General features: G+C 43.5%; 2 pseudogenes; both read right to left on the bottom strand.

The window, feature by feature from the left end:
• Positions 1-12344: 12344 nt before the first annotated feature.
• Positions 12345-13895, bottom strand: LOC144793392 (18S ribosomal RNA; annotated as a pseudogene).
• A 4402-nt stretch (positions 13896-18297) lies between these two features.
• LOC144793385 (18S ribosomal RNA) lies at positions 18298-20107 on the bottom strand (annotated as a pseudogene).
• Between the last annotated feature and the right edge of the window lie 834 nt (positions 20108-20941).

Genomic DNA, 20941 nt, shown 5'->3' with positions numbered 1-20941 from the left:
TGTTGGTTGGATGAGGTGCTTGCCTGATATAAATCCAACCAACGCTGGTCATCCCATTTGGTTTTTGCCTCTTTAAGTACTTTCCTGTAGTTTGCCCTAGCCATCCTTATATCCCTGGCTATTTTAGATTTAATAGCAGATAACAAAGAGCTATGGGCGGCACGACAAAATTTGTCGTACCACTTTGACTTAGTTTGCACTATTATCCTTCCTTTAACTGGTTCAGTAAAAAAAGATTTAATTTTATTAAAAAGAGACTCGTGAATCATCCCAATTTGGTCAGGTGAGATTCCTTCATCAAATAAGGGTACTATCAAGTTTGTTGCAGTTATGACCTCATCGGCAACTTTGTTGATAATAGAGGGGTTATCTAGTAACCTGGCCCATCTTACCCTTCTGCAGTCATTCGTAAGACCAGCATCTGCAGTAAAGATGCTGGTTGCAGGATCCAAAAACAAACCCTCCTGCAATAATAGTTTTACGGCCAGGGGATTGTGATCGCTTTCAGATCTGGTGACCACCGCCATATCCTCCAATAATTTCCAGTATTCTAATCTTAACAAGAAATAGTCAATGCGACTCGAGTGCAGGGACTTGTCAAATGTAACCATTCCCATTGTGTCTGATTTGGTCCTGCCATTTGCTGCGCGCAAGTTCCAATCAAGGCACAGACCTAACCACTGCATAGCAGCCTCAGTGACTTTTTTAACTGGTGGAATAGTTAAATGAGGGATATTCCATAACTGGTCAATCTCCCCATAACCCCCATCAACAAGGCTAGGAAAAGGTTCAAAAGAACAATTAAAATCTCCTGCCACCATAACACATTTATCTCTACTAATACTATTCAATACAGATTCTAATTCAGCTACCACTCTCGCGGGCTTCCCTCCTGGTAGCCCTCTTGCATAAATATTAATAAGGAAAAAAACCTGTTTATTTACACCACATAATTTCAGGGCCAGAACATCATTACTCGCGGTGGGGAGGTCTGTTATCGCAAAGGCTAAAGATTGTTTTATCCAGATGACCAGGCCACCCGAGGGACGTCCCTTCAATCCTTTGCAGGCTAGTTTATAATAGTTAAGATAGCCAACTCGATAAATAGGCTCTGTTGACCAACTTTCCTGCAGAACAATTATATCGTATAAATCTATAAAGGAACACCACTCAGCCTCTGACATTTTCCCCCTCAATCCCGCTAGACATTCATACTACACTAGCTCGCAAAGAGACAGAATGGATAAAAAAATTTGGAACTATAATCCGGGGGGGTCTCAATGACCATTATGAACTGTTGTGTTTTTTATGATTAATCTGAACCTATAGAATGGAAGGGGTGATATTGCATTCTTTATAATACACGAGTAGGGATGCACATGACATGAATAAGGATGCTATTTCCTTTTTTTCTTCTTTTTTCTTTTTTTCACTTACACTTTCTTTACATATCTATTGTCTAGCAGTCATAGCAATGATAACTTTATTTACAGCCAAAAATGTATGCAAGTATCGAACCCTGGTATCTAGATGTAAGGTGGCCGCCATTTTGGAACAGGCGAGATGGCCAGTTGAGTCCACTTTCTATGATTAATGTCACGCTGCACATGTTATTCTATATTTTGTTTGTTCGCCAGCCGGGAGGCTTGGCGATCACACTACCGGTGGTGATTGAGCTCTGGCGGTTAGAGGAGCGTTTGTACAAGGTAGGAGTTCGGCGGACGCTCTAGTGATAACACCATGGTTACGGTTACGGTGAATAGCCATCACCACTGAAGAGTGGATTACTTAGTTTATTGCATTTGTCTTTAGGCGAACACCTGGTTACTTTGGATGGAGGCTTTCCTCAGCACATAAATACGTTATAGAAGAACTCACCTTACTAGGTAAGACGGAGACTTATGTCCCAGTGTTTTAACATGGCAATTATTGTGCTATTAATGGCGCACCTTGAGTATTTACACTTTTTGTCCTTATCTTTATACAGAATGTGGACGTTACCACACAAACATTTTTCACCGGAGTAGATTTGGATTCACTGTCGTGTTTTTCGAGGGGTAGGTTCATTCACCCATTTATTTTTGGGACAATTTGGTGCTAATAAGGTTAGCGGTGAATGATTAATGAGTCCTGTTACACTTACAGAAATTGATGAACCATTGCGCTTCTTGTACATACATGACCAGATAGACATTCTGTAACCTGGAGGTACTTATTTCATTCGACGTATTCATTTCCATTTATTTTATTTCACATATAGGTTTTAGTCACATTAAGTCTCACTTGGTGGATTCTTTTGATTTACTTGGAGTCCTTGGTTTTTAGCAAAGACGATGGGAGATTGGTTTAGCATGCATTGGAGAATAGTTAGATTTGATTGAGCAGGACACACTTATCCAACTCCTGTTTTCACCTACTTGTTGATATTATGGAGAATGCAAACCTTGAGACTATTGGTGAAGGTGATTACATTTATGAGATATACACTTTTCTAATTATCTGAAACTGTGAATTTTGTTGTAGACACGAGAACCGCACTTCCCTGAAGGATTGCAACTGCATCAAGCGTTATTACAACCCCTGATGAAGAGTTCAGAGTGAACCCGAAATGCATTGGGCTTTTTGTTTATCATTCACAATCGAACATTATTTGAGTAAAATGTTATGATACATTTGAATTTTTTGTGTATTATGGATCATGAAATACTTTTGTTTTAATGATTTTGAAATCATGATGTTCTAACATAGAAATGAAAACTTAAGAAAAACATAAATAAAAGTGCATTTAAAGGATTAATTATGAGTTTATAGGCTTTACAATCGGAACAGGGCAAGTAAGGAATCTAAAGACAGCAAAACTAAAAAGCTTATGAAGGAGGGTCAAACAGAGAAAGGGAGGAAAACCCCATAAGATCAAGGCAAATGAGACTGACACAAAAGCCATTCAATTTTGAGGAAGAATTAACTCTGTTGAGTATTATAAATAATGATGTCTAATAGACAGACAGTTGGAGCTGTCTGTAACAAGACCGGAAAACTGCCTATGACAGAGCACATGATAAATCATTCTTATAACAGCAATAAATTTCAAAATGCTGCAACCAGAACCATGTGGGAAACCATCATTTTTGTCACACCAGTCACAATCCTTAGTGCTGGAATGTTAAGTCAAGAATGTAGCTTAGAACTTCTATCATTACTGTATCCACAATTAGTAGCCAAGAAAAAGGGATTTCAAACCCCTTCGATGCTAGGCCTCCCCCTCCAATAGCTGATTCCTATGGTCGCTGGGTCATTGTGCATGGTAAATTTGGGAGTATGGATCTGACTTTGTGCTCAGTATATGGCCTGTACTGGACGATCCTGAAATATTTAAATGGTTGAATCTTGAGTTGATAGGATGGCCTGCCCCATTGATAATGTGTGGGGATTTCAACATAAATATGGATTGTGATTTGATGAATCAATCAGGGGCAACATATAGGGGTCGGAAGCCCAAGGTGTACAGAGCTTTACGACATTTGTTAGATTTGCATGGTTTGATAGATGCTTGGGCATTCTTTAGATCTAAGGATCCTGGTTTTACTTATTTTTCAGCACCTCACAGTGTATGTTCTAGATTAGATTCTTTTTTAATTTCTTCAGTTTTAGTTGTAAAATCTAACATTTTGAAATTTCCCAGAGTGATTTCGGACCATAATCCGCTTTTACTTGAAATGATTGTATTAGGAGGATGGGGTAAACCGGATTTGTGGACGTTTAATCGGGGGCTGCTCAGTGACGATCAGTTTCTAGAGTCCATGGCCAGATGGATCACAAAATTCTTAGAAGAAAATTTGGGTAGCACCGGAGTACAAAATGTCTGGGACACACTCAAGGCTGGAATAAGGGGTGAGATCACCCGCTTTGGATGGGAAAGTCAGAAAAAAGAAAAAGTCAAATAAATGGGCTTGTACAGAGACCTTGAGACGGCGGAGTTGAGTTTAGTCCAGGTTTTATCTCAGGGCGAGGATAGTGATTCGGCTCAAGCGCAAAATATTTTGGCTAAGTCAGCCATTATAGAGATCTCATAAGCTAAGGCGGCTAGTACATATGTAGAATGGAGGTCTAAGATGTTTGAAAATAGTGAGAGAGAAGGACATCTACTCGCATCTAGAACCAGAGAAAGAGAATATGCTGCACGTATTAAAAATATCCTTGTTCCAGATGTGGGTTTAGTATCAGAGGAAGCTTCTATCGCATTAGCTTTTCAAAAAAAACTTTATAAAGAGGACATCCTGGAAAATGAGGCACTGCAGTATGAAATTCAAGAATATCACATTGAGGTTGATGTGCTATCTCCAGAGGAAAGCGATCTGTTAGAGGCTGATATAAGTATGGAGGAAATCTTACTTGCTATAGATTCCCTCCCTGCTGGGAAGGCTGTGGGCCCTGATTTCCTACCGGGAGAATTTTATAAATGTTTTCAATCTCAGCTCATACATGTGATGATGGAAATGTTTGGTAAGGTCCAGAACGGGGATAAGCCTCCCGATTCTTGGAAAGCAGCTAGAATAGTTACTTTTCTGAAGAAGGGTAAGGAACCTTCTGATATGGGGTCATACCGTCCAATTACCCTTATAAATAGTGATATAAAAATGTATGCAAAGATATTGGCGAATCGGCTGTCAGGGGTTATTAAAAAACTAGTTTCCCCTCAACAACACAGGTTTGTTCCTGGCGAGAAACGATTGATCATATACGCCGCACTATTGCATTGCTTGATTTTACCAAGGTTACAGGAGACCCTATGGCTGTAATCCTACTGGATGCGGAGAAAGCCTTTGATAGGGTCTCCTGGTCTTTTTTATGGGCTACTTTGAAGCATTATGGGTTAGGGGAAAGATTTATTCAGGCCATCCAGAATATGTATAAACAACCTACTGCCCAAATTTCCGTTCTGGGAACTCAGACAGGTACAATCAATATTTTAAGAGGTACAAGGCAGGGCTGTCCCTGTTCCCCTTTATTATTTGCAATTTATATTGACCCCTTAATTAAAAATCTTTTTTTGGATAGGCTGATTTCTAACTAAAGTCCTTGGCTATGCGGACGATTTGGCGGTGTTGACAGATTCCCCTCAGGTAGCTTTATTAGAAATTCGGAGTATAACTATGCAGTTTGGGAGGATTTCAGGGTAACATTTGAATGAGGCCAAAACTCAAATTATTCATAATGATAAAATTACTTTAATAGACCCGCGGGTGGTAAATCATGTCAAATATCTGGGGATAGAAATTTGTGCAAACCCGGATGAGATAATCCCTATCAACCTGCCTCCTTTGATAGAAAGAATTAATGCCGATGCACGTCGGATTAATAATCTTCAACTAACATTAATGGGCAGATGTAATGTGGTGAAAATGATATTTCTGCCCAAAATTCTTTATTATTTAAGAGCGATCCCTGTATTATTTGATCGTAGTTGGTTTAGAAAGCTGGATCGGATCATCTCCTGGTTTCTCTGGGCTGGGAAACGCCCATGACGTGCTATGAAATATATGACATTACCCAGGGAAAGGGGGGATGGTCCATCCCAAATTTTGAGATATATTATTGGGCAATAACGATGAGACATATTGCCGAATTACTAGATGTTCAGGATCAAGACTGTTTGGATATGTCAATTTATCATTTAATTTATGGAGAGGAAGTCGCGGGTTGTTATTTAGGTACATAGATTTTGCTTATTTTAAACGGGTTAGGTTAAAGGTTTTGTGGGGAGCCTTTAAAGTATGGTCGATGGTACGTAAACGGTATAATGTTGGTAGGCTTCATATATATTCTCCCTTTGTAGGAAATACTCTGTTACCAGAAATATTTCACGATGGATACTTTAGTAACTGGGTGTCTCATGGGATTACTGTAATTGGAGACATTGTGTCAGAATCTGGCTTAGTGACCTTTGAACAATTAAAACAGAAGTTTGGAATTAGCAATAGACATTTCTTTAAATTTTTCCAGATTCGAGATTTGTTTTGAGGAAAACTGTTTGCTGGGAACATATCCTGTTAATTGATGTTATTAAAGGAGGGAAATCAACAATATCCAAGATTTATACATTATTAAATGATGTGCAGAGTGATGACTTAAATAGACATTTTAAGTGCTGGCAGATTGGCTTAGAGTATGGACAGGAGATATGTGAGCAATCTTTAGGCTATAGTCAAACGGCCACCATTTCTGCAAATCTCCAGGTCCAGTGCTTTAAGACATGGTGCAATTTATATATAACTCCACACCGCATACAACAATGGGGAGGTACAACAGGGGTAAATTGCCCCCGGTGTGGTGAATGCACGGTGGATAGTATTCACATGTTCGTAACCTGCCCCAGTTTGATTCCTCTCCTTAAAAAGGTAGAACAATATTTGGAACAAATATTTAAACGCCAGATTTCATTGACAGCCCAAGCTGTAATGCTTGGTGTTGAGGATCAAAAAATGACTCAATCAGAGTGTAAATTATTCTTTACTGCCATGGCTACCTTGCGGTTATCAATTGCTACTGTATGGTTGGATCCTATTCCTCCGAAGGTGCATGAGTGGCTGGGCAAGTTTATAAATACCAGTAGATGGGAACTATTGGTTTTCAAGAGAAGAGGACGTAGAGCTCGGAGGGAGGGAGAACGCATCTGGGAACCTTTAACTAAGTGGATAAATTGTGATAATTAATGAAGGTTTCAGATATCTGGATCAAGATTTAAGCTCTCTGGATTCTTTTTGACTCTTCTTTTATTTTTTCCCTCTAATTAAATTTAGCTTAGTTTTCTCTTCTTTCCTTCCTTTTTCCTGCGGCATTACAAAAGGGGGGGGGGGGTGAAAATCGAAAAATGGTGTCTGACATGAACTTTTGGCTCTTGATTCTGTGCTTATTTGTATGAATGTTCAATCATGTCTGATATCTAATAAAATGTATTTTTTTTAAAAACTTCTATCATTACTGTATTCACAATTAGTAGCCAAGAAAAAGGGATTTCAAACCCCTTCGCTGCTAGGCCTCCCCCTCCCCGTGCTAAGCCTTTTTATGCAGGGGTGTAGCTCCTCTATTCCAATGGAGACTGGAGGGGATTTTTTGAAAGTGCTGGCAGGCTACCCAAGGCTTTGGTAAGTGTCCAGCCCACCGGACAATTCACTCTGTCGTGATTGTCAAGAAAGGGCTGAGGATGGCAGGATTTTGTGCTGAAAGTCCACAGTTCTGCTGCAGTTTTCACCAGTCAGTGGCTCTTCTTCATCTTTCATCTCTTGATCCATTGAATATGAGTTTTGGGTTCAGGAGTGCCACCTAAACACTCAATTTAGGGGTGTTTAAGGGGATTGAACGGTAGTAGCCAATGGGCTACCTAACTTTAGGGTGTGTAGACCCTCTGTGTGACCACTTCCTGTGGGAAGTGGCCATTGGTCTGACCCTAGAATGCTAATTTCATCCAAAACAAGATGGAGGAATCTGAAAACCTGCTGTAGGGGTGGCTTACCCATACCATATGCAGTGTTTTGCTGTCATGGCACGCAGTGTGTCCCTTGTTGTCTCTTCATTTTTCTATGCACCAAGACACGCAAGCTGCAATGGCAGTTTGCATGGGCTTGGTGAGGGGCCCATTAGGGAGGCACAATTTGTGCTGCAGCCCTTAAGGACCCTCTTTAGTTCCAAATTCCTAGATACCAGGGGTACCACTTGCTAGGATCCTAAAGGGGTGCCAGGTATTGAACATTGGTACAACTTAGGGAACGAACACTGGTACTGGAGGCCTGATTAGCAAGAACCCAGTACACTTTCAGACAAAGATGCACCAAGTGCCAGGAAAAAAGTGAGTGGGTACTGAAATAAAAAGTTTTCTACTCTATTCATACTGAAAATCAAGATCAAGCAAGCTTTTGACCTTCTGCTCCATGTGCGGGTTGTCCTCACTGAGCTTGCTATAGAACACCTGCATTATCATAGTGCCAGAATAGAGTCAAGCTCAATGGAGTGCTCTTTTCTCGCTGATTCTGCTGAGCCTGTTCCCTTGGCTGTGGTTTTGCTAGATAGTACAAAGGTACAGAGGGAAACTCATTCATCCATTCATGTGTGTCACTAAATAGGTGACACTGCATTTGGCTATTCTTGTACCACCACCCGGTGGCTCATACTGGGTTACTATTGCTGGCCATTAGTGTCAAAATGGTCTTGTGTCCAATAACACTGGAGTACAGCTATACTTTAAGCTGTCCTCACAGGAACAGGAATCACGTATAGGATAGAGACAGTACACCCTCTAGTACTACTCTAATAATATAAATTATCTATGAAATGTCCTGAGAAAATTAAGGTATGATTAGCAGGACAATTAACAATCTATATGTGATATATATATACTGATTATGCAAAAGAACATTCTTGAAATCTATCTTGAATTCAAACATATATCAGTTATCAAGATGTACACATGTATATCAAATAATTCACACACAAAGCTATAATATTATTGAAGCTATTGAAAAGCATTCCTAATTCTAAAGCTGTAGTTACATTCTAAACATGTTAATTGTGACCAACTTTGTAAATAAACTCTATGGGCCGGATTTTCAAAAAATACATGCAACACAACACTGCACCCAAACAGGCTGCACAGCATTGCATGACAGGGAGGAAGCAGGAGAGTACCACATCTATAGAGGTATGGGTGCCTCCTCCCCTTTCCCTAGTGCTGATTTCAGCTGCTGAACGCTACGCACACACCTTAGTGACATAGTGCTAGGGTTTGTGCTTGAGTCTAGCATAGGTTTTGTGCAGGAAAGGGTACCCTTCCCGTACAAAATACCATGGCTAGATCATTTTAAATGCTTTTCCCACTTTGTATGTGTCCTGCACAGTGTAGCACACATGCAAAGTAGGAATATAAAGGGAGAAATAAAAAAATTTTTTTGTTAGCGCCTCCTTTGAAGTGGTGTTAACCTTTGGCGCTAAAACCTATTTACAATTCTTTGTATCAAAATGCATGGGCGGTTGCATGGGAATGCCCATGTACCACACATGTAACTCCCCCTTGGCAGTAAGTATTGCAAAGCAGTGCTTCATGCTGCTTTGCGCTAATTTTAGGAACTCTCCAGTGCAAACACATTTTGCGCTGGAAAGTAATTTCCCCCCAAAAAATGTTGTGCTGGTTAGCATGACTGTTGTGATGCTATCCCAGAGCAAAATGTTTGAAAATGTATCCCTGAGTGTGTTATCTAATATAGAATAAAATATCAACAAATAAACATTCCTAAAACAGTATGCTAATAAATATGTGTGTTGCAATACATGGCACATTTTAGTCCATTAAAGTAGTAAGGCAAACACTTTTTCTTAAATGGCGAAAGTCATTTGCAATCCAAGATCAACCAGAGCAACATCATTACATTTAGACCAAAAACATCAACATCCTACAATAAAACCATGACATTTCACAGTGGAACAGTTGCTGAAGTTTTTGATTTTCTGTGATAAATGTTGATAGTATTTACCTTCACCCTCAAATGCTAGTTCAAGTTAATTTTGTGAGTTTTCATATCAAATTGTGACATCAATCACTAAAGCGGTACCATCTTTGGTGATTACTACAACTGGTTTTTGGAGTTAACCTTGAGTATTTTTGACATGAGGTCCCCTATATTTCATTCAACCCCATCGCTCTCTCAATGAGAAGTTCCAAACTGTTGTTATGTCTTTTGATCCCTATGCCCTTGGTTTTGGGACATGTACCTAAAATGTGAGCAATTGTTTCACAAACAACTTTAAAATATCTGCAAGTAGCACATGTTCAGTTTATTCTTCCAGAGATCGTTTCTCTGATGTATTGAACATTTGCTCTTAGCATTTGCGCAGCCACGTGTTGGTTTTCTTTTAACTTGTTGCATTTGTTAATTCAGAACTTTGAGGTTGGATTGTCTGCTAGATAATTAATACCATCACCGTGGGCAGGGAGTTTTTTCCCATTTCTCTAATTCCTCTTTTCTCTGGTCTTATGCAGCTAACAATAGGAAATCATAGCTCAGGAATCTACTCTCCACAATGTTACGTTTTTAGGTTTTGATGATAGTACTGATCTTTACATTTACTATTTCTCTGCATACATATAAGAGTGAGCAAACTATAAGTCTGGAGTTTCTTTGAGATATAGTAGATTGTTGAATTTGTTGAGTCCGGTTGTTTTGCATAGCTTTGGCATACTTAGGCCCCCATATAATCTTTTTGAGTAGAGGAGACCATTACAGGTGTATGCAGATACGTGGAGGAAGTACTTAATATATTACTTTATTATCCGATTTAGAATGATGACAGTTTTTGCTTCTGTGTCTGCAATTTCCAATTTAAATGACAAATTAGAAACCAGATATTAGCACAAGATTTCAACCTTTTGAGAAGGCTTGAGTGGTACATTGACAACTTTTTTAGCCCAAATTTGTGAGAACGTCATTTATTTTGCTGTTACTTGTAGGGCAGGTGTTGGATCAAGGTTCATTCTGAGGTATCTCTAACTGTCACCTGGATAAATGCTCTAAATATTGTGCCTTTCAAATTGTCATGGTTTGCAGTTATTCACCTGGATTTTGTCTTTATGGTGACTCATGAAGAAATCATGAGTCTTTTTTACATTCAGTTTTTAACCTGTAGCTTTACTAAATTTTTGGATGATTTTCAAATTAGTACTCATTCCTTCCCAAGTGTTGTTGAGTACAGCTATATAATCGGCAAAGGGTAGAGTGGCGATCTGCTCAATAAGACCATCTGAGCTGGATGTGTAGCCCCTGCCATTATTCTGAAGATCCCATATTAGGGGATCCATGGCAATGTTAAACAAAAGTGGGGATAACTTTTCACCTTGTTTAACTCGCGATTCTATTGTTATTTGTGGTGTAGATTATTTTTTTCCCATGAAAAATGTTATTACCTCTGTGTACATGTCTCTGATGTATGACGGAACTCTATGCCTTTCGAGACTCCATATTATGTACCATGGCTGTCAGAGCCAAAGGTTTTGGAGATATCTATGAATACCACTGCAGCACTCAAAGAGGGACAGCAGGATTCTGGAGTTCCACCTCAGCAGTGACCCAGCAGCTCCAGAATCATTGATTCAAGGTGCCAAACCCTGACCACGTGGTGTCTCTTTGCGTCCTATTGCCGAGCAGCACATCTTCACTGCACTCAACCCCCCTGGTCAGAGCATCTCTGAACCAGCTGTGCTCCCTTGGCCCCAGAGCCCTTGGGACCTCTACTCTCCCTTGAGAGCCCCTGGACTTGCCGTCAAGTCCCTCTTTGCTTTAATTTTATAGCTGGCCCCCTTCCTTTAAAGCACACCAGCTACAAAGTCCCCTTGCTATTTGCTCCGGGTGAAATCTGAGAAGCTCCTGAGAACTTTGCCTTGAAACTTGGACATTGGCCTCTAAACCCTCTAAATTCCAAAGGTGAACCACATTAGTAACTGTATTGCCTTGATTTTTTCCATCCATAGGAAATGTATTGTTTGCAATTGCACCCAACTGTGATTATTGCATTTACTGTGGTTTTACCACATTTCGAAAAGTATTTAGCTTGAACCCCAAGTTCTTGGTCCAAATATTTAAGTACTATTTTTCTAATTCGGTCGCACTCTCAACTTCGTTCATGGAGTGTGTTTATCATTTATCATTTATTGCCTCTATGAGTACAACAAATGCTTAGCACTACCCTCCGATTAGCCTAACTGCTCGCCATCACTACCACAAAAATAAAGCATTAGTGTTATTGACTATTGCTTCAGTGGACCAATAAGAGTCTTCTTGACCTCTCTGCACAGTGTACCCCATTTTGGTGCACTATATAGAGAGGTGGGTTTCCTACACCCCTGCCTAGAGGAGACGGGGATCCCCTCTCGGCTCATACACATCCAGGCTGCCCTGCCACACAAGAAAGGCCTCTCCTCGGGCGCTCAAAATCTGGTGAGGCTGGGATCTGTCATGGGAGCAACCGGGGCAGTAGGTCATTTGGGAGTGGCCTCAGGCACTGCCATTCGGTTCCCCTGTGGGGTTGTGCTGGGCGAGCATGGGTTCCATCTCAGGAGGGCTTGCCATCATTCTCACCCGGAGGGGCTTGGGGCTGCCCCCGTCCCTCACACATGTATCGGTCAGGTCCTGCCAGGTGGAGGAACCCACCCCATTCCAGTTCTTGCCCGAGTTCCCCAGAGGTCTTTGACCACTCTGCCAGCCAGGGCGCATGAGGGGGCCCTGTGCCTATGGTGTGCTTTGTGTCTGGGAGGCAACCAAGGGTTTCGGGCTGGCTGGTTGCTCTGGCCTCTCCGCCATTAAGGATCCTTCTGCTGGTTCACCTACGGAAACCTTGTTAAAACTTTTACTTCCTCTGGATAGTCAAGTTTGATAATCTTGTCAGTTCTCTGCCAGGGCCGTTGCCGACCCCCGTGGGGCTGATCCGGGGACCTAACTAAACCATCCAATTTGTATTAGTGATGGGCGGCGTATACAAAGGGCAGGGACTTCATTAATGCACTGTTATGCCCAGCACTTACTGAGAATTCCTCGTTCATGGGAAATAATTGCAATCCCCAATCCCTATAATGAATGGAGTTCAGTGGGTTACCTGCACTTGTTCGCTAAGTGCGCACACACACTAATCTATTCATTGTAGCACATGTGTGAAGCCGTGGACATCTAAGGGCATCACAGACCAGTTATTGCTCGATTTTGTGCAGATGAATGGCACTTGTGCCTCTAAGAAGTTGGATGCGGACCGCTGGGGGCAGCATAAATAGTTGGCATGGATTACTCTGGTTCATTACAAGAATTAAGCATACCAATTGCTCTACCAACTAAGAACCGCCAAGCACCACCACCACACAGAATACAGAAAGAGCTATCAATCTATCAATCCATTCTGTGCCAGGGATGTTTCCTGTGTTGAGTCAAAATAAGACCCAGGCTCCACTCCTGGTGATACCCTTCCATCAATTCCTGTAAGTTTCAGCTTTACAGCCATACTCCTCCCGGAACCCAAAGATGTTGGTTTCCTGCGAGCTGCTCAGTGGGTCATGGGAATAACGCAGCCAGATCACTAGTTGGCATTGTTTAAAGTAAGAACTACAACGGTATGTGATCGTCTTTGAACCAATGACTTTCGTTCTTGATTAATCAAAACATTGTTGGCAAATGCTTTTTCTTTGGTTCGTCAAGCACTGGTCAAGAATCTAATTCCTAGTAGTACAATGCAATGCCCCCAGCTATTCCTCTTAATCATGTCTCCAGTTCTGAAAACCAACAAAATAGAACTGGAGCCCTATTCCATTATTCCTAGCTGAAATATTCAGGGAACCGGCCTGCTTTAAACACCCTCATTTTTTCCAATTACAGGTCCTCGAAAGAGTCCAGTATTGTTATGTTCGCCACTACCTCCCCGAGTTGGGAATGAGCAATCTGTGCGCCTGCTGCCTTACTTGGATGCAGTAGCCGTTTCTCAGGTTCCCTCTCTGGAATTGAGCCTTGATTCCCCATTACCCGTGGTTGACATGGTAGGCACCGAAAGTACCATCGAAAGTTGATAGGGCACACAGCTGAATGTATCGTCACCATCACAGGGACGTGCAAAGTAATCAAGAGTCACCAAAGCAGCCAAGCGAGCTCGGATTGGTCTGATGAATGCACATATTTGGGGATGTCAGTGCTCCTGGGCTTGTATTAGCTCTAAAATTACCACAGTTATCCAAGTAACAGATTGAGTGATAAAAAGAACCATAACTACTTTAATGAGCCCTTTGCAGTTTCGCTGTACCAGCCTTATGTACTTACACATGCAGGACTTAATCTTTGAGACAAGTATGTGCTACTGAGAGGATCAACCAGGCAGCTGCACTGGCTGGACAGGGGTTGGAAGCCACATGCCCGTCCCCGACTGACCTTTGCACCAGGAGGTCAGCGCAGTTTCACTGTACTGCCCATGTATAATTACTCATGTATGGCTTGATCTTTGAGACAAGCATATGCTGCTGGCAGAACCGATCAGGTAATCGCATCTACTGGACGGTGGTTGGGAGCTGCGTGTCTGCCTTAACTACCCTTCACACGCCATGGGAGCTAGATGGGGAATCTCACCAAACTGGGTGGCTTGCTGGGAGGGAGACAGGTGCAGTCGCATGGGCATGGGAGTCCCCCAGCCATCTCTGCAGAAGGGAGAGATAGGCTAAGGCACAGCCTGTTTGAGATGCAGGCGTGCCATCCTGGGCAGCGGAACGCCCCATGGAACTGTCGTTCGGAGCTGTTATGGAAATGCATTGGGTGGAGTAGGGTGACAATGTGGGATATGGGGTTTGGATCACCAGACAGCATCTGGGACTCTGCACTATCCAACCCCTACTACTCTGGACAGACCTCTGGGGGGGCGCAAGCTGGCAAGGCTGGTCTGCCTTTGCTCTGCTGGGTAGGGCCTCTGTGAAAGGCAGGACCTAGAGTTGGACAGACCGTGGCAGGATGGAAGCCCTTTGCTTGAAGCAACAACTGAGGCTGGCTAAGCAGTCCATCCCTAAATGGACCAAACATGCCCAATCATTCGGGGAATACATCATCAGCCTGACACTCCCCAGGCAGGCCGCCCTGGACGAGGATGTTGGCTTTCGGTCCCTGCCTCCTCTTGAGGAAGACAGGCTCTGATAGACCCTGTCTCGGGTCTTAGTGGTGTGGCTGGATGGAGGATGGAGCCAAAAAGATGGGAGCGGCCGCCGCAGGGCACGGCAGCGCTCAGTCCGAGCTCAGTCAGTCCAAATCAGCAATTTAGCTTCTGCATCATAACTACCTCCTTTGAAAAACTTCAAACAATACCAAAGACAATTAAAAAATCATTGTTATGAGAGCAATAAAGAGTAAATAACCCTGAAGAAGCAATTGCCGTACTTCACAAATCCCACACACGCTCAGATGACATAACAAGGGGGAATGAAGCAAACGCTTCAACTCCAAAGGCTTAAAGTGCTGTAAAAATAAAGAAATACAAAAACACGAAGGGAGCGGCAGTGGATGAACGCCATGCTGTTCGAAGGAAGTTTTCCCCTGTAGTTGTAGCAAAGTATTAGAGAGTATTTTGCCATAGGGGCATGTCTTCTCTAGACTTCGGGTGCCTGCTACTAGAGAAGCATTGTCAGCGAAGCAGATGGCATTTTCCTTTCTGTTTTATTGGAAAAAACAGCAAAATAGAAGTGCTGACATTTTAAATGTGTTTCCCTTTTCCCCATGCTGGGAATGTTGACAATTTTTCTTCGATTTTTTGTAACTAACTGATGTCATACAGCTCATGTACAAAGTGCTTTTATATTGGAAATGTCAAAGTGATTACAGTAAGCTTGCTTTTCTGAAGGGCTGGAACATCTTCTGGCAAGCGGTTGGAACCATCGCCCTAAGCCTCTGCAGCACAAAGGTGTGTTTTACAAGTGCGGCATACACATCCCTTCCATTGCTGGTCCAGAGATACGGAATTTGATAAATATATGCACCGACCTGCCGCACACACTTGGGTCGAACTCACTTTTTTTTTTATGTGTGAAGATGACTTGAGCTTGTCTAATGTGTAACTTATCATGACACCTGATTCACAAATCATTTTTTCTGTGAATAAGTAAGTGGTACATCGGGAAATTCACCTCCACATGTGCCCCCATCTCTCCATAGCCCCTCTCACACATGAATGGAAAAAAAAGTATAGTGCTACTCATACTGGTGTAGGGTGTCAAAGCACTTTACATTATAACACACTTTATACAGAAACAATAAATCAATCAGGGTTCTTATAGAGCATGGCTAATCACCCGTAATGGTCTCAAGGCGCTGGGGGTGGGGGGCGGTGAGGGCTCTGCAGTTCCGTCGAAGAGCCATGTCTTGAGTAAGCATGGGCTGGAAATTCGTTCCGCTCGCGGAATTTGCAGATTTTCCGCCATTTTGCGATCCGCGAATCTCGCGAAATTGCGGTAAAATCCGCGAATCCGCGGGGACGAATTTTCAGCCAAGCACTTACAGGGTTACAGCAGCAGGTGCAAAAGTTGAAGCTAATTTTTTGTAACCTTTTACTTTAGGGTTACACAGAAATTAACTTCAACTTGGGCACCTGCTGCTGTAAGCCTGTAAGTGCTTCCTGGCGCCTCGTTGCCTACTTGCAACTATTCTCTGACCCTGCTCTGACCCTTGAAGCAGGGTCAGAGAATAGTTACAAGTAGGCAATGAGGCGCCTGTCACGAAAATTAAACCTCAACAGGAAGCACTGACAGATATAAAAACAAGCATTTGCAATGCAATAGGTCTCGCATTAGGAAAGTTTGAGCTATTGGGCTTGTAAATGACAATTTTTTATTTATGTGTTGGTTTTGAAAATAGCTAAATTAATAGCTTTGTCATTTACAATGCCAATAGTTATAACTTTCGCAAATGTGACACCTATAGCATTTGTAATGCAACATGTTTTGTATTTACATGACCCAGCTGTTTTGATATTACAAATTACAATGGCTTTTAATTTTTTTAAATAATTAATACTTAAATAAAAGTGATTTTAATTTATAATGGCAATAGCTTAAACTTTTGTAAATAACTTTTGTGAAGATTATGTTCAGTGTATTTTATTGTGACGAAAATCCAAGAACAGAAGTGAAATATTAACATCTTTTTGTGACATTTGTAATAAAGTTTGAAACATTGAGAGAACATATTTGAACCAGTTGTTGTTGAATTGTTGCGCAGATTGATGATGGGGTGGCGCTGAGTGGTGCTGTGGTGGTGCTGTGGTGATGCTGAGTGGTGCTGTGGTGGTGCTGAGTGATACTGGGATGGTGCTGAGTGATACTGGGGTGGTGCTGAGTGGTGCTGTGGTGGTGCTGAGTGATGCTGTGGTGGTGCTGATTGGTGCTGTGGTGGTGCTGAGTGATAATGTGGTGGTGCTGAGTGATGCTGTGGTGGTGCTGAGTGATGCTGTGGTGGCGCTGAGTGGTGCTGTGGTGGTGCTGATTGGTGCTGTGGTGGTGATGAGTGATGCTGTGGTCGTGCTGAGTGATGCTGTGGCGGTGCTGAGTCGTGCTGTGGTGGTGCTGAGTGATAATGTGGTGGCGCTGAGTGATGCTGTGGTGGCGCTGAGTGATGCTGTGGTGGCGCTGAGTGGTGCTGGGGTGGTGCTGAGTGATAATGTGGTGGTGCTGAGTGATAATGTGGTGTGCTGAGTGATGCTGGGGTAGCGCTGAGTGATGATGTGGTAATGCAGAGGGCAGAAAGGCACAAAAAGCAGTCTAACAAAGGGCAGAAGGGCAGAAAAACAAGGGAAAAACGAGTCTAACAGAGGGCAGAAGGGCACAAAAAACGAGTCTAACGGGGCAGAAAGGCACAAAAACGAGTCTAACAGAGGGCAGAAGGGCACAAACAACGAGTCTAACAGAGGGCAGACGGGCACAAAAACAAGGGAAAAACAAAGGGCAGAATGGCACAAAAAACGAGTCTAACAGAGGCCAGAAGGGCAGAAAACAAGGGAAAAATTAGTCTAACAGAGTGCAGAAGGGCACAAAAAAATAGTCTAACAGGGGGCAGAAGGGCAGAAAAACAAGGGAAAAACGAGTCTAACAGAGGGCAGAAGGGCAGAAAAACAAGGGAAAAACGAGTCTAACAGAGGGCAGAAGGGCACAAAAAACGAGTCTAACAGGGGGCAGAATGAATCCCGCCCTGCGTGTTTGTCCACGAAGATGCCACCTTTTTGTGCAATACCTCTACTCAACTGGAATACTTTCTACTGTCTAATCAGTAAGTGCTCCCTCGTTGGCTAAATGTATAGGGGCAGATTTACAATAACTGGCGCATCCCCAGGGATGCGCCACTTATTGTGCGCCGCAGCTCCGCCACCCATGGTGCGCCGCATTTACAATGGAAGGGGCACCTTCCTGCACAAAAGCAATCTCCCCATGGCGCAGGCATCGTTGCACCATGATGCAAGGGTGCCTGCGCCAGCGAATGGCAGCTGCTCCTGCGCCAGCGCAGTGGAGAGCACAGGAATGTGACATATTATTGTAGATATGTCGCATTCCTGTGCTCTGAAAGGGCCGCAGCGTGGCGCAACCAAATGGCTTGCAGTTCCACTTCTTGCCCAAGTTCCCCAGAGGTCTCGGCCCACTGCACAAGGCAGGGCACCTTAGGGGAGCAGGGCCCTGCACCTATGGTGTGTTTTCTGTCTGGGAGGGGACCCAGGGTTTCAGGCTGGCACCATTAGTTGCTCTGGCCACTCCGCCATTAACGATCCTTCTGAAGGTTCACCTACGTAAACCTTGTTAAAACTTTTACTTCCTCTAGACAGTCAAGTTTGATCATCTTCTCGGTGCTCCACCAGGGCCATTGCAGACCCAGGTGGGGCTGACCTTAGAACCTAACTAAACCATCCGATCTGTATTAGCAATGAGCGGTATGTATATGGGAGGGTCTTAATTAATGCAAGCTGATGACCAGCACTTACTGGGAGTTCCTCATTGATGGGAAATCATTGCAATACCCAATCCCCATAATGAACGGGGTTCAGTGGGTTACCGGCACTTGTTGCCTAAGGGTAGACAAACACAAATCCCTTCAGTGTAGTGCACATGTGAAGCACTGGACATCTAAGGGCATCATAGACCTGTTACTGCTCAATCTTGTGTGGATTAATGCTGCTTGTACCTCTAAGAAGTTGGATGCAGACCGCTGGGAGTCACATAAATAGTTAGCATGGAAGAGTCTAATTTGTTATCAGAATTAACCATACCAATTGCTCCACCAACTAAGAACTGCCATGCACCACCACCACACAGAATCAAGAAAGAACTATCAATCTATCAATCCTTTCTCTTTCCGAGCCCGGGGAGGTTTCTCGTGTTGAGTCAAATTAAGACGTAGGCTCCACTCATAGTGATGACCTTTCATCAATTCCTTTAAGTTTCAGCTTTGCAGCCAAACTCCTCCTGGAACCCAAAGACTTTGGTTTCCTTGAAGCTGCTCAGCGGGTCATGGAAATAACGCAGCCGGATCTCTAGTTGGCATTGTTTATGGTTAGAACTACGACAATATCTGATAATCTTCAGAACTCCAACTTTCGCTCTTGATTAATGAAAACATTCTTGGCAAATGCTTTCACTTTGGTTAGTCTTGCGCTGGTCCAAGAATTTCATCCTTAGCGGCACAATACGAATACCCCAGGCGATCCATCCTTATCATGGCTCCATTTCCAAAAACCAACAAAATAAAACCGGGGTCATATTCCATTATTTCTAGCTGAAGTATTCAGGCAATCAGCCTGCTTTGAACACTTTAAGTTTTTCAAAGGAAATACTTCAGACCTCCAGCACAATCAGTCAAGAGCATCAAGGGGGCGCCATGAGGCTGGGGAGGGAAGGTGGTAGCTCACCTCGCAGTAGACCATCAGATCGATCCCAAGATCCAACTATGAAATTTTTAGCTGCAGCAACTTTAATACATGCTATTGGAGCTAGAATTACAACAGCTGCTGGCACCAGAGTTTCCCTCCAATTGATCCTCATTAAGGTATTTAAAGTGTACCCATTACAATTACAGGTCCTAGAAAGAAGTCCTGTTCTATTCATTCTTGTTACGGCCTCCCTGAGTTGGGAAAGGGTAATTTGTGCGCCTCCTGCCTTCCTTGGAAGTGGTAGCCGTTTCGCAGGTTCTCTCTCTGAAATCGAACCCTGATTCCCCATTACCTGTGGTCCCCATGGTAGGCACAGAAAGTACCATCACAAGTTGATTGGGCAGACATCTGAATGTATTGTCACCATCACAGGGACGTGCAAAGTTATCTAGTGTCACCAAAGCAGCTGGGCGAGCTTGGATTGGTCTTGGTCTGAGAAAGGCACTCTTCCCGGGAAGTCAGTGCTCATCTGCATGTGTTAGCTCTAGAATTATCACAATTATCCAAGTAACAGATGGAGCGATCAAAGGAACCATAAATAATGTAATGAGCCATTCTTAGTTTCACTTTACTGGCCGTTTGTACTTACACATGCATGGATTGATGTTTGAGACAAGTATATGCTACTGACAGGATCAACCAGGTAGTCATACCTGCTATACATTGGATGGGAGCAGCATGCCTGCCCCCAACGGACCTTCACTCCCCTTGGAAGCCTGATATGGAATCCCACCCAACTAAGTGGCTTGCTGGGGGGACAGGTGCGGTTGCACAGGCATTGGCATCCCCGGCCATCTACAAGGAAGGGAGAGGTTGGCTGAGGCACAAACTGTGTGAGACTCAGGGGTGCCAACCTGGGCGTCAAGACACCCCATGGAACTGTTGTTCCAAGCTGCTACGGAAATGCACTTGGGGAAGGAAGCTGACAGTAAGGCACACGGGATACTGAACCACCAGGCAGCATATGGGTCCTAGCACCACCCAACCCCTTCTACTCTATTCAGAATTCTGAAGGGGGGACAAGCTGCCAAGGCTGCTTGGCCTTTGCTCTGCTGGGTTGGGCCTCCACAAAAGGCAGGCCCCGAGTCAGACAGTCCGTGGCAGGTGAAAGCTCTTTTCTTGAAACAACAACTGAAGCTGACGAAACAGTCCATCCCTAAATGAACCAAGCATGCCCAATCAATTGGAGGATGCAGCATTGGCTTGACCTACCCCCCGGCAAGCAGTCCTACAGGGGGATGTCGGCTTTGACTTACTGCCTGCTCGACAAGCTCTGATGGAACCTGTCCCAAGTCCTTGGTGGGGTGGCAGGCTGGAGGATAGAGCCCCTGGGCCTGGTAGGGCTTAGTCAAAGCTATTGGATATGGCCATGCAGGGGAGGCCTCCCCTGCACCAGCAAGACTCCATCTTCGGTACTTTGGCGTACAGCGTGCCCCATGACGCAGCCCAGAGCGTGGGCTCACACCCCTGAGGCTGCCGA

This window comes from Lissotriton helveticus, chromosome 11, assembly GCF_964261635.1.
Source record: "Lissotriton helveticus chromosome 11, aLisHel1.1, whole genome shotgun sequence".
Taxonomy (NCBI): Eukaryota; Metazoa; Chordata; class Amphibia; order Caudata; family Salamandridae; genus Lissotriton; species Lissotriton helveticus.
This window is presented reverse-complemented; position numbering and strand designations above follow the sequence as displayed.